Source organism: Oryctolagus cuniculus, chromosome 13 (genome assembly GCF_964237555.1).
Source record: "Oryctolagus cuniculus chromosome 13, mOryCun1.1, whole genome shotgun sequence".
Taxonomy (NCBI): domain Eukaryota; kingdom Metazoa; phylum Chordata; class Mammalia; order Lagomorpha; family Leporidae; genus Oryctolagus; species Oryctolagus cuniculus.
The window spans coordinates 46,666,794-46,681,456 of record NC_091444.1 but is presented as its reverse complement, the minus strand read 5'-3'; positions in this window follow the sequence as shown (position 1 = coordinate 46,681,456).

The following is a 14,663-nucleotide window of genomic DNA, read 5'->3' as shown; positions in this document are numbered from 1 at the left end:
CTCTCGTGCCTGGGCTCTGTGTTCAGCAAGTCTGGCCTATTGGGACTGCAGGCTTCCTTTCTCAGGAGTCTCTGGTTAGGTCCAACATGAACTGGCAGGAGATCAGATGTCAAGCGGTAAGAGAGGGATTGACTTCCATTCCTCACCCTCCCCACCTCACTGCTGTCCCCTCACAGCCCAGCCCTGGGGCTCACCCTCAGCAATCCAGCTCTTGCTTCTCTGGCGCTGCTGCGGCTGCGAGCCCCCTCAGATCCCAGTTAGTGCCCCCTCTCCAGCTCCATCTTCCTCAGGTTCTGGTATGCATCTTTTACTCCAGCTGTAAAAGACTGCCTGCAGATACTCCAAAGCTTCCAAGCTGTAAGGATATCATTTCTTCTCATTTCTCTTTATAGCTATCTCATATTCGTCATTTTGAAAAAAGGTGTATATATTTATTTGAAAAACAGAAAGAGAGAGAGAGAGAGAGAGATCGATCTCCCGTCCACTGGTTCATTCCCCAGATGGTTGCAACAGCCGGGGCTGGACCAGGCCAAAGCCAGGAGCCAGGAGCTTCTTCCACATCTCCCACATAGTTGCAGGGGCCCAGGCACTTGAACCATCTGCATTGCTTTCCCAGGCACATTAGCAGGGAGCTGGATCAGAAGTGCAGCAGCCGGAATTCGAACTGGCACCCAGCACAGCAGGCAGAGGGTTAACTTTCTACACCACAGCACCAGCCCCATATTCGTCATTTAAAACTCCTTTTAAGAGGCAGTCATTTAGCACAGCAGTTAGATCCCTTGGGATGCGTCTATATCACATGGGAATGCCTGGGTGCAAGTCCTAGCTCCACTTCCAATGTTAGCTGCTAGCACACACTCTGGCAGGCAGCAGGTGATGGCTCAAGTGTTTGGTTGGGTCCATGCCACCCACGTGGGAGACCTAGGTGGTATTCTTCCTTCTTGACTTCGGTCTTAGCATTTGACAGTGCAAGTTTAGGGCTTTAGAATTACAATTAACAAGTAGAAAATAGACACCAAAGAAAGCATTAGTAACAGAAAGAGAAACAATTGTATTTATTTTGCTTAAAAAAAAAAAAAAAGAAAAGTGCTACTTCCTTCCTCAGAAAGCTTTTGGTTAGATTGAAAACACTAAAATTTGTATTAGGAGGAAGCTCCTGAGATTATTTTCAGGACTGGATAGTTATCTCTGCATTCCTCGCAGGAAGATCTGGGAGAAGCCGGCAGTGGTGCTACTTCAGAATACAGAAAGAAAAGAGCAAGTTGAGGGGAGATTGGATCAAATCAACTTTCTGAACAGATATATGGCAGATGCAGCCACCGAGGCAGAAAACGCGGTGTGGGATTTCAGTTAAAGGCAGGAAGGAAGACTCTACAATGAAGAAAAATAAAAAATAAAGAAGCCGAGAGATCATAAGAGCTGCTGAAATGGAAACGTTTGGCACATTGCAGAAGGTGTAGGAAGAACAGAGCTCATGGGGAAGTGTAAGAAATGACCTGCAGATGTATGGATTTGTCCATTGTTTCTTGTCGCTGCATTAGAGATCTTTATGTCGTTCTTGCTGCGGGGCTAACAATCTCTATTGCATGGCAGCTTGTGTGCAATCCAAAGCACACAAAGCACAGGCATTCCATTATGCTGGTCCATTATGTGCCAATCTGGATGAAATGAAGAGCGTAACTTGTATGGTTCACAGAGCAGGCAGATTCCTTAATCTTGATGAACTTCCTGTTAAACTTTTGAGCCCAAAGGGGTGTGTTTTAAAGTACAAGCTTTTTTTTTTTCTTAACAGATTTATTTATTTATTTGAAAGTCAGAGTTACATAGAGAGAGAAGGAGGGGCAAGGAGAGAGAGGTCTTCCATTTGCTGGTTCACTCCCTAATTGGCTGCAACAGCCAGAGCTGCACTGATCTGAAGCCAGGAGCTTCCTCCGGGTCTCCCACGTGGATGCAGGGGCCTAAGGACTTGGGCCATCTTCCACTGTTCTCCCAGGCCATAGCAGAGAGCTGGATCGGAAGTGGAACAGCGAGGACTTGGACCCATATGGGATGCTGGCACTGCAGGCAGCAGCTTTACCCGCTACACCACAGCACTGACCCAGCACAAGATTTTAAATATTTGGATGCAGATATATAAATGAGTATGGCTACTCTCTATCCTTCAGAACTTAGAACTGGAGGCTGGTTTTGTTGTGCAGTGGGTCAAGCTACCGCTTGAAACACCTGCATCCCATATCTAAGTGACAATCAAGTCCTATCCGCTCCACTTCCAATCCAGCTCCCAGGTAATGTTCTTGGGATAGCAACAGAAGATGGTTCAAGCACTTGGGATGCTGCCAACCACGTGGGAAACCCAGATAGAGTTCCAGGCTCCTGTGCGAGGCTTGGCCCAGCCCTGGCCTTTGCAGCCACTTTAAGAGTGAATCGGTGGATGGAAGATATTGCTCTCTCAATTTCTATCATCCTGCCTTTCAAATAAATAACTGTTTTTAAAAACCCCAAAATTAGCAGTGGTGTAAAATCTTAAAGAGACAGATTCTGTGCTGAATTTGAAAAACAGGAAGCATAATCCTAGCTTGCAAACAATGTTGAACTAATAGAGAATAGAGATAAAACTGGAGTATGGTGACAAAGGATTTTCTCACATATCTTTGATTTCTTCCTTACTTTTTTCCCCACTTCCTCACCACATGGAAGACCTGGATGAAGTTCCTGGCTCCTAACTTCTAACTTCGGCCTGGCCCAGCCTTGGCTCTTGTAGGTTTTTGGGGCGTGAACCAGCAGAAGGAAGATTCTCCCTCCCCGCCTCCCCCTCCCCCTTCCCCTCCCTGTTGCTCTGTCTTTTAAATAAATAAATATTTAAGAACAGAAAAAGGCTGATAGACCTGAGCAGGGATCCAGGTGCCTGAGGAGAAGGAAGATGAGAACTTAGAATGGAGGAAGCCAGAACTGGATGCTATAGCTCCTCTGACGTCTGCCTGGGGTTTGCAGTCCTTCTCTCCAGGACCCTGATACCCTGGATCTCATGTGCCAGGTGTGGTAACTGACGTATCATCATAGTTTCTAAATAACCATGCCCATTCCGGGACCAATAGTAAGCACATTTGTGATATTTCTTCCTGAAATTCCACTCAAGATGACTTGAGGTACTGATATTGAGTCTGCTACTTCCCAAGCTCCTGACCATTGGTTGGACAATGGTGTTTATTCTAAGTTGGTGGGTTCCAAGATGGAGGAGTAGGGAGGGAGCTTACTGCTCTACCCCAGGAGAAGATAGTTTTAAAAAAGTGGAGAGAGTGTAGTCTCAAGGAAGAGCAAGGAAAAAAGTGGCATAGGAACTCTTCCATAATCAGAGGGACATGGTGGACTTATGTGGAGGGCACGGGTGCCCACAGTTCAGGACTCCAGCAGCCAAGAGCCTATGCACCAGCGCTGGAAAATGAAGTCTATGAGATGGCAGTAGCCTGAGCCACTGGCAAAAAAGTGGCAGGAAGAGCCTAGAGGCTAGAGGGAACGAGGCTTGTAGCCCCATGGGGGAAAGTGCACCAGCCTAACTAAAGGAGAGGGGGAAAAAAAAAAGGATAGTACCGACATGTTTCTCTCTCCCAGATTACCTCACAAAGGCATACAAGCTGATAGAGTGGGCGTCATTTTGGACATATGTACCAGCTGTGACAGCTTGTGTCTGCGCCTGGCAATTAGCCGAGCAGAGGCTACTGACCCTGGTGGGGAGAAATAGCAAGGGGCTAGGAGCTCCTGATTGTATGAAGCTTCTGAACTCTGAACGGGCACCTTGGAAAGAAAAAAAAAAAAAAGCTGCGGGTGTGTGGGAGAACTCACGGTGTGGCTGAGACTTTGAGCAGTCTCAGTGGGAGACATCACAAACTCGGGCTGTGCTGGCTACCTGGTGAGAGACATTGCTGGGGAATCTGAACTTACACTGAGGACTGCACAGATCCTTTGTGTGCTCCTTGGGACAGAGTGGATGAATATTCTAGCCACTGTGGCTGGCACTCAGGCACTGGTCGCCATTGAGAAGAGATCAGCTGAGCAGAATATACTTCCTTTCTGATTAAAAAGAGGGAGAGGCCAGCGCCGCGGCTCACTAGGCTAATCCTCCACCTTGCAGCGCCGGCACACCGGGTTCTAGTCCTGGTCAGGGCGCCGGATTCTGTCCTGGTTGCCTCTCTTCCAGGCCAGCTCTCTGCTGTGGCCAGGGAGTGCAGTGGAGGATGGCCCAAGTGCTTAGGCCCTGCACCCTCATGGGAGGCCAGGATAAGTACCTGGCTTGTGCCATCAGATCAGCGCGGTGTGCGGGCCGCAGCGCACCGGCCGCAGCGGCCACTGGAGGGTGAACCAACAGCAAAAGGAAGATCTTTCTCTCTGTCTCTCTCTCTCACTGTCCACTCTGCCTGTCAAAAAAAAAAAAAAAAAAAAAAAAAAAAAAGGAGAGAGAGAGGGAAGATTCACCATGCCAAACCTGAGTGTGTCACCCAGGCACACCCTTAACCCTGGAGAACTGAACTAAGCTCTCTGACCACACCCACTACAAGCCTCTGGAGATTCACTGACAGCAGATGGTCCACTTATCTACAGTCATAGCACAATGAGAAAAGCCGCCATAGCGGGAAAAAAAGAAGAAATCAACGAGTATTCTAAGTTGGTGTGGATCGTGCTAAACCTGAACAAGCAGAAGTGTGCTGTGCATACCTGAGTTATGTGTAGAGTTCTGCAGGCAGGCGTATGTGTAATGGCAGATGAGGAGGACCATCATACCACCAAAAAGACAAGAATAATACTGACATTTACATCAAGATAATGCAGACAAGATGCATATATTTAATTTCAATAGGTTGGAAATAAAACTTGATTGTGTATTTAAGTATATATGTATTCTAGATTTTCTTTTAGAAGGTACATTTGTCTCTGAGCATCTAAGAATATTTTTTGGCTTTTTTTGGTCAGGCAGAGTTAGACAGAGACAGAGAGAAAGGTCTTCCTTCCACTGGTTCACCCCCCAAATGGCTGCTACGGCTGGTGCGCTGCACCAATCAGAAGTCAGGAGCCAGGTGCTTCTCCTGGTCTCCCATGGGGTGCAGGGCCCAAGCACTTGGGCCATCCTCCACTGCACTCCCGGGCCACAGCAGAGAGCTGGCCTGGAAGAGGAGCATCCGGGACAGAATCCAGTGCCCCAACCGGGACTAGAACCCAGAGTACTGGTGCCGCAGGTGGAGGATCAGCCTAGTGAGCCGCAGCAGCGGCCTTGCTTTTGTTTTTTAAAATCAACCTATCTGCTGGATAAGTGTTTGCCACATAAAAGGGAAAATACTCTGGCTTTGGGTTGAATTTTGCTAGCAAAAACTCATTGTACTCAATTGGTTTTCTATCAAACAGCTACAAAATCTACTTGATTCCTTGCTAAAAGGCCCACTTGGAATATTGCCTGAGTGTTGTGGTGATCAGATGGTACAAGTGAAGCTAGGTGCAGAGTCCTTGGAACTGGGTTTCGTTCAGTGTCTCCACATGCTAGGACATGTGCTGTCAGCACGCCTGAGCAAATGGAAACAAAACTAGGTGCACAAAGCAGTGTTTGAGGACTCCACCATACAGCTGAGCATCAGACAGCAAACAGAGACACCCAGCCGGTGGTATTTGTAAATGACAGTGTCTGGAAAGAGCAGCGAAGATGGGTTCTGGGGCAATTCACCAAGCTGCAGATGTAGCAGTGAGATGTCAGGGAAAGAGCTCTTTCCTGGGAGGGAGCACACTGAGGATCAGGTCCCACCTCCTCTGCTCTGTGTCTGTGTGCTGTGGTTTGAATGTATTTGAAAGTTGGTGCTTAACTCCCAAGGTGGTGGTGTCAAGAGGTGAGGCCTTCGGAAAGTGATAAGGCCGTGAGGGCTCCGCCCTCACCACTGGGACTAGTGCCCTTAGCGAGCAGCTCTTGGGCCCTTTCCCCTCTGCCCTGTGAGGAGACAGCATTCTTCCCCTGTAGCCACCTTTGAGATGCAAATAGGACAAGTAAAATAATTCATTCCAGTTAATCATCTAATGTTTGAGAATCTTGTTTGTGATTAGCGATGACCATGTTTTCCTTATGATGCAAATTAAAACCTATTGCTGATCATTTATAACAGCCAGTGATCCTAGCATAGAACTGAGTGTGGGATTCATGAGTTCTTCCCATAGAAGGGTGGAGGGGGGAAGGGGAGAAGTAATTTGAATGCTGAAGATGGCCAGAGTACCCTGCATGTGGGGATTGGGATCTGAAAGCCTGTGTTTATATTCCTGACTCCGCTAGTTTCTAGCTGAGTGACCTCAGTGTTTCCATCTTGGGGTTATTCAGATTCAGAAGCAGCTTCTACATGGCTGGACAAACACCTGGTGCCCGTGAGCACTCAGCTCAGCCTGGACGTTCTGATGATGCCCCACAGTAAGACAAAAGATGGGAATCAACTGCCTCGTGTGCACATCATTAACTGGAAACTTTTTCCCCATGGTATATACTGGAAATATTTTTTTTTATTATTTCAGATTTTTAGAGTTATAATTGAAATGCACACTGTGGCCTTTTTCAAACCTTTTTTTTTTTTTTTTTTTTTTTTTTTTTTTTTTTTTTTTTTACAGGCAGAGTGGACAGTGAGAGAGAGAGACAGAGAGAAAGATCTTCCTTTGCCGTTGGTTCACCCTCCAATGGCCGCCGCGGCCGGCGCGCTGCGGCCGGCGCACCGCGCTTATCTGATGGCAGGAGCCAGGTACTTATCCTGGTGTCCCATGGGGTGCAGGGCCCAAGCACTTGGGCCATCCTCCACTGCACTCCCTGGCCACAGCAGAGAGCTGGCCTGGAAGAGGGGCAACCGGGACAGAATCCGGCGCCCTGACCAGGACTAGAACCCGGTGTGCTGGCGCTGCAAGGCAAAGGATTAGCCTAGTGAGCCACGGCGCTGACCTCAAACCTTTTTTTTTTTTTTTTTTTAAAAAAGATGTATTTATTTATTTGAAAGTCAGAGCTACACTGAGAGAAGGAGAGGCAGAGAGAGAGAGGTCTTTCATCCTCTGGTTCACTGCCCAGATGGCTGCAATGGCCGGAGCTGCGATGATCCGCAGCCAGGAGCCAGGAGCTTCTTCCGGGTCTCCCATGTTGGTATGGGGCCCCAAGAACTTGGCCATCTTCTGCTGCTTTCCTAGGCCATAGCAGAGAGCTGGATCAGAAATGGAGCAGCCAGGACTTGAACCAGTGCCCGTATGGGATGCTGGCACTGCAGGCGGCAGCTTTACCCACTATGCCACAGAGTCAGCCCCTCAAACCTTTTTGAATCCTTTTTTTGAAAGTAGATTCAATGAACTTTCTTGGGTGTGTTTTCTAAAGAAACTTTTATAGCTTAGTTGTCTCAGCAAAAATTTTGGTGGGGAAATCAAAAAGGGGAGGAGGGGGATGCAATTTTGGTAGTCGAAAAGAGTTTGGGAAGCTCTGAATTAAATTTGTTTTCCAAAGAATTTCTTAGAGATGTTAGTTACTTAGCAAATATTCATTTAGCAATTACTATGGGCCAGACACTGTTTTAAACATTAAATATTAACATATCAATTTCAATGAGGAGATGATATTATTATCTTCATTTTACTAATAAGGAAACAGGAATATAGATTAAGTGGCACCAGGCTTCACAACAAAGAAAGGGAAAACTCTGTGATTGGCACCCTTCCCTTTTCTTTCTCTATTTCAGAGGCAGAGAGACAGAGCTCCCCACTGCTGGTGCACTCCCTATGTGTCTCCAACAGTAGGGGTCAGGGGCTCCTATATGGGTGGCAGGGACCCAAGTACTTGAGCCAGCACCTGCTGCTTCCCAGGCTGCCACATTAGCAGGATGCTGGCTCAGCAGTAAGGAGCCAAGTGTTAGGTATGGAACCCAAGTAATCTTATAGGGGAAACAGCATCGTAACTGTTTTAACTCTTAAGCCAGACGCCTGCCCCCCTCTCTGCCCTCTCTGCTTTTTACACATTTCCTTTGCTAGTTTGGAGCTCCTAGAGAGAGCATGTCCCTCTAGCAAATCTCTCCAATTATCTGCAGAAGTCATCCCCCTTTTTTTAAGATCGATTATATTTATTTGAAAGGCAGAGTTAGAGAGAAGGGAGAGTTCTTTCATACACTGGTTCATTCCCCAAGTGGTCACATGGCAAGGGCTATGACAAGCTGAAGCAAGAGCCAGGAGTTTCATCTGGATCTCCCACATCAGGGCGGAGGCCCAAGTCCCTGAGCTATCCTCCACCACTGTCCCAGGTGCACCAGCAGGGAGCTGGATCAGAAGTGGAGCACCTTGGGGGCCAGTCCTGTGGTGCAGAGGGTTAAAGCCCTGGCCTGAAGCACACGTATCCCAATTGGCACCAGATCTAGTCCTGGCTGCTCCTCTTCCAATACAGCTCTCTACTATGGCCTGAGAAAGCAGTAGAAGATGGCCCAAGACCTTGGGCCCCTGCACCCTCGTGGGAGACCCAGAAGAAGCTCCTGGCTCCTGGCTGTGGGTCAGCACAGCTCCAGCCATTGTGGCCATCTGGGGAGTGAACCAGCTGATGGAAGACTTCTCTGTCTCTACCTCTCTCTGTAACTCTTTTAAATAAATAAAATAAATCTTAAAAAAAAAAAAAAAGAAGAAGTGGAGCACCTGGGTCTCTAACTGGTGCCCATATGGGATGCTGGTACTGCAGGCATTGGCTTTACCAGCTGAGCCACAGCACCAAGCCAGAAGTCACCTTTTTGCAGAATATCAGTGGAACTTGTTTTCTATAAACATGACCAATTCACTGGCCTGCATGGGAGAGGGAAATTTCCCTTTAATAACAGCTGCTGTACACTACGAACAGTGCAGGTTTGCTCTTCCCCCAGTGTCAGGGAGTAAATACACAAGTACAGCTTTTACCTGAAAGTGATTGATTATCTGCAGAGGTGATAAATAAAGCCAATGGATGTCATAGCTATGTATCTAATCCGAACTGCTGGATTTTCCTACCCACAAGACACAATTATTTAGGTTATCAGCCAGAATGAAATAAAGTAGGTGTTGGGATCATAAACAACAACCTCAAATTAGATCACAAATCATTTCCAAAACAGCCAAGCCCACCCTCAGGTGAAAGGTGTTTGCTCCGATAAACAAGCCCAGGACTCCAACCTCTAGAGCTGATTGCCTTCCTTGCTCGGGCTCTACTCACTCCTCCCGCTACATGACCAAGTCCACTGACTACTCTAGAGCCACTTCTGTCTTTGACAACAGACCTTCTCCTCTGTTAGTTACAATTTTAATCCAAAGCACAAGGACTAAAATCAGAAGACAGAGATAAACATATTGCAGCGGCCAACTTCTTCAGCAAGTCAAAGAAAAAGGGCACACACAGCTTACATTTAATGAAAGGTCCTTTTATAATACAGCTGTCTTGACAGCTATAAAGTATGAAGGCATCTGAAACCACGCTGTTGGGTTGATTTAAGATAACCTGAGGCTAGCGCCGCGGCTCACTAGGCTAATCCTCCACCTTGCAGCGCCGGCACACGGGGTTCTAGTCCCGGTCGGGGTGCCGGATTCTGTCCTGGTTGCCCCTCTTCCAGGCTAGCTCTCTGCTGTGGCCCGGGAAGGCAGTGGAGGATGGCCCAAGTGCTTGGGCTCTGCACCCGCATGGGAGACCAGGAGAAGCACCTGGCTCCTGGCTCCGGATCAGCACCGTGCGCCGGCCACAGCGCGCCGGCCACAGCGCGCTGACTGCAGCGGCCATTGGAGGGTGAACCAATGGAAACAAGACCTTTCTCTCTGTCTCTCTCTCTCACTGTCCACTCTGTCTGTCAAAATAATAATAATAATAATAACCTGAGCTGAAAATGGGAAAACCATCAGTGCCTCTAGACCCAGCCATTCCCCAGACCTAAGTGACAACAAAGCCGTCATCTTCTCAAAGCAAACACATTATTTTTATAACTAACTCATGTTCTGAGCCTTCTGCTTCTTTCAAATAAGGCTGCTCATAACAGTGAGCAAACAAAACCTCCAGAATGGTCCCCAAAACCTGGAGCAAATACATGATTAGCTACGCATCATTTAGTTCTCTCTTTAAACCTAGAAGTTGAGAGAGGTTATGGTTTGGTCTCACTTTATTTAAAACAAAACCCAGGGTATATTTTTAAAGTGGTTAGAGAAACTGGAATTTTTATCAAGGACAGCTGGTTCTCTCACATCAACTTTGAAGGAATTCCTAAGAGAATTATAGGAATCCAACCAACAAAACAACAAGAAGCCCTGAAGACTTAAAGAAATAAAACAAAGCAAGAAGATAAACATCTCTTAGAACATTTACTTTCTTCCAATTGTTTTTCTTTAAAGAAATACTTTAAAGTGTTAACATGTCAAGGATAAGAAGAGGCAATTTTCTAGATAGTTGGTAACTACAGGAAAATATTTTTGTAAGGAACAAATTAGTTATGTAGAGCCACACATCTTTGGTATTTGACAACAAACTCTGGTTCACATTCTTACTTGATTAAAAGTAGGCTCAGTCCTTGGCTTTGGAAGTATGGGGCCAGGCACCAAGTAACTGTTTCTGACTGTGGCTTATTAGGAGAGGGGTAAACATCCCACCAAGCTAGTAACGTATGAATATTTTATGAACTTCCCTCTTTTCTTTCTCACTGTACTTTCTCTTTGCTTTTCCGCGGTTCAACTCTGTGCTCATTAGCTCATGTCATGAGCAAACAACCTCAAGACGGGAAGTAAAACACTTGCCTTTCTAACTTGTATCTTCCAAAAGCCTCATTACTGAGGGGCACAGCGATGATTCTCAGTGAGATAAAAAAGATGAAATTCCTGGCTGGAGATGGTCAAAGAATCTTGGCCAGAAACAGTAGGACAGCTTTTCAGCAATCTACAAAGAGATTCTCAGGTAGGAGAGGAGGGGATTCAGAGCAGGGTAAGGCAGGAAGACAGAGCCAACGGTGCGTGATCCACCCAGGGAATCCTGACCCTCCCTAAGCATGCGGACCTGGGAACCATGCTACGTGCAGGTTTGTCAGAGGAAAAGACCAGCAGAAGGGATGCTTCTGGGTGCTCGTCTCTAAGGGGCTGCTGCTCTTGCCTTCACTGAAGCGGGCTTGACTGTAGCCTCCACCCAGGGGGCCACGCTAAATATCAGAGACAGAGGTAGTATTTCAGACACGGACAGGGGAAGCCAAGCATGTCAGTCTTTCAGTCATTTATCCATTTTAATAAATTCAACCACTATTTCTTGAATAGCCATTTCTGGGCACTCTTGCAGACACTGAGTGTTGAGATAATTCTCTCTCTTCACGGCGCTTCTTTTGGAGAGGCCACAAGTAAACACATAAGTCACAGAGGGCACGTCGGGTGGTCGTAAGAGATACGAGGGTGGCTGTGAGCAAATGCTTGCGGGCAGAGTTCTGACTGCAGGGAGAAGGACAGTCTGGTTGAGGAGGAAGGGTGTTCCCCAAAGAGGTCAGCAAATACTGTGTAAAGACCCTCAGCCTGAGAGCGTGGTGGCCTGTGGGCGGACCAGGAGGCCAGGCTGCTGGGGAAGGAGGGCCAGCCCAAGGCAGACTATTAAGAGACATGCGTGTGGGGTACTCCAGGGTTTGGGGTTTCATTCCATGAGCTTTAGCAAGCCATGGGAGAGTGACAGAAAGGGGAAGAGAGTTAACCGGCCGCTGTGAACTAGGAATCTCCAGGACAAGCATGTTACTGGCCAAGAATGTGCAGAATGGACCAGGGAAGAGGCATCAGGCAGATCTTGAGTCCCACAGAGCCCGGGCTGAAGAACACTGGCTGGATGTGTTTCTTTTCTTTTTTAAGATTTATGTATTTATTTATTTATTTGAAAGGTAGAGTTACAGAGAGGCAGAGGCAGAGAGAGAGAGAGAGAGAGAGAGAGTCTTCCATCTGCTGGTTCACTCCCCAGATGGCTGCAGCGTCCAGAGCTGCGCTGATCCAAAGCCAGGATCTAGGAGCTTCTTCTGGGTCTCCCATGCAGGTGCAGGGGCCCAAGGACTTGAGCCAGCTGAATTGGAAGAGAAACAGCCAGGACTTTTACTGGCATCCATATGGGATGCCAATACTGCAGGTGATGGCTTTAACTGCTATGCCACAGCCCTGGCCCCGGACATGTTTTTTGAAGTTGCCTTAGTGTATACTACATGCTTTCGTTTTTCAAAGTGAGATTTTTTTTTTTTTTTTTTTTTTTTTTTTTTTTTTTTGGCAGGCAGAGTTAGACACAGAGAGATAGAGACAGAGAGAAAGGTCTTCCTTCTGTTGGTTCACTCCCCAAATGGCCGCTACGGCCAGTGCATTGTGGCCGGCGCGCTGTGCTGATCCGAAGCCAGGAGCCAGGTGCTTCCTCCTGGTCTCCCATGCGGGTGCAGGGCCCAAGCACTTGGACCATCCTCCACTGCACTCCCGGGCCACAGCAGAGAGCTGGACCAGAAGAGGAGCAACTGGGACAGAATCCAGCGCCCCAACGGGGACTAGAACCCGTGGTGCCAGCACCGCAGGCAGAGGATTAGCCTAGTGAGCCATGGCGCTGGCCCAAAGTGAGATCTTTTTCAGTTGTATGAAAGGTCTTCTAAAAGCTCATAGCAAATGAGTGTTAGGAAAAAACTATGTTTGGGGGCCAGTATTGTTGTGCAGCAGGTAAAGCTGCTGCCTGTAGCACCAGCCCGTGTCCCAGCTGCTCCACTTCCAATCCAGCTCCTTGCTAATGGCCTGGGGAAGAAGCTCCAAGTATTTGGGCCCCTGCTACCTATGTGGGAGTCTCAAATGAAGTTCCTGGCTCCCGGCTTTGTCCTGGCCCAGCCCTAGCTATTGTGGCCATCTGGGGAGTGGGCCAGTGGATGGAAGATCAGTATCTCCTCCCCCAACTGACTTGCAAATAAATAAATAAATCTTAAATAAAAGAACTATGTTTGGATTTCAAAATGTTTTTTTTTTTTCACAAAAATAGCCTACCTCTTAAGACCATTTTCCACAAACTTTTTTTTAAACTATTTTTTAAAGAATTAAATTATTTTACTTGAAAGTTAGAGTTATATATAGAGAGAAGGAGAAGCAGAGAGAGAGAGAAAGGTCTTCCATCTGATGGTTCACCCTCCAAATGGCCGCAACGGCCGGAGCTGTGCCAATCCGAAGCCAGGAGCCAGGTGCTTCCTCCTGGTCTCCCATGCGAGTGCAGGGTCCAAGCACCTGGGCCATCCTCCGCTATATTCCTGGGCCACAGAAGAGAGCTGGCCTGGAAGAGGAGCAACCGGGACTAGAATCGGCGCCCATATGGGATGCCGGTGCAGCAGGTGGAGGATTAATCTAGTGCGTCATGACACCAGCCCCTTACTTTTCTTATTGCTTGAATCATGTAGTAAGATCAATAATCTCATTCTTTTCCTATGTCATCAAGCATTGGTTGATTTCCTTTTTTTTTTTTAAGATTTATTTTATTTGGGTCCAACGCCATTGCGCAGCACTGGCATCCCATATAGGCACTGATTCTAGTCCCAGCTGCTCCTCTTCCAATCCAGCTCTCTGCTATGGCCTGGGATAGCAGTAGAAGATGGCCCAAGTCCTTGGGCCCCTGCACCCATGTGGGAGACCAGGAAGAAGCTCTTGGCTTGTGGCTTCGGATCAGAGCAGCTCTGGCTGTTGCAGCCAACTGGGGAGTGAACCAACGGAAGGAAGATCTTTCTCTCTGTTTCTCCCACTCACTGTCTGTAACTCTACCTCTCAAATAAATAAATAAAATCTTTAAAAAATTTTTTTAAATATTTATTTTATTTTATTTGAAAGGCAGGGTTACAGAGAGAGTGACAGAGACAAAAACAGAAATATACCATCTGCTGGTTTACTCCCCAAATGGCTGCAATGGCCAGGGTTGAGCAGATGAAGCTAGCAGGCAGAACTTTTTCCAGGTCTCCCACATGGGTGCAAGGGCCCAAGTATTTGGGCCATCTTCTGCTGCTTTCCCAGGTGCATTAGCAGGGAGCTAGATTGGAAGTGGAGCAGCCTGAGCTCAAACTGGCAACCATATGGGATGCTGGCATTGTAGGCAGTGGCTTTACCTGCTACGTCACAGTGCCAGCCCCCAGATGATTTATTTTGAAAGGCAGAGATAGAGAGAGAGATAGAGATAGAGAGAGATAGAGATAGAGAGAGAGAGAGGTCTTTCATCCACTGGTTCACTCCCCAAATGGCTGCAATGGCTGGGGCTGGGCTAGGCTGAAGCCAAGAACCAGGACTTTCATGTGTCCCATGTAGGTGCAGGGGCCCAAGCACCTGGGCCATCTTCTACTGCTTTCCCAGGCTACAGCAGAGAGCTGGATCAGAAGTGGAGCAGCCAGGACTTGAACTGGCACCCAAGTGGGATGCAGGCAGTTGCTTAACCTGCTGTGCCGCAGCACTGGCCCTTGGTTAGTTTCTGATATGGAAAATGTGCTATTACCATGTTCACACTTGATGTTTCAGAGGACTTCATTGAATTCTTGAAGCATCAGGAATTAGTTTCCTTCCTGGATTCACAATCAGAAAGATCCTCTGAATGGCAATGCACAGAAGAGTCTCCTGGGACAGGCATTTGGTGCAGTGGTGGAGCCGCCACTGGGGCCCCTGCTTCACACCTCAGAATG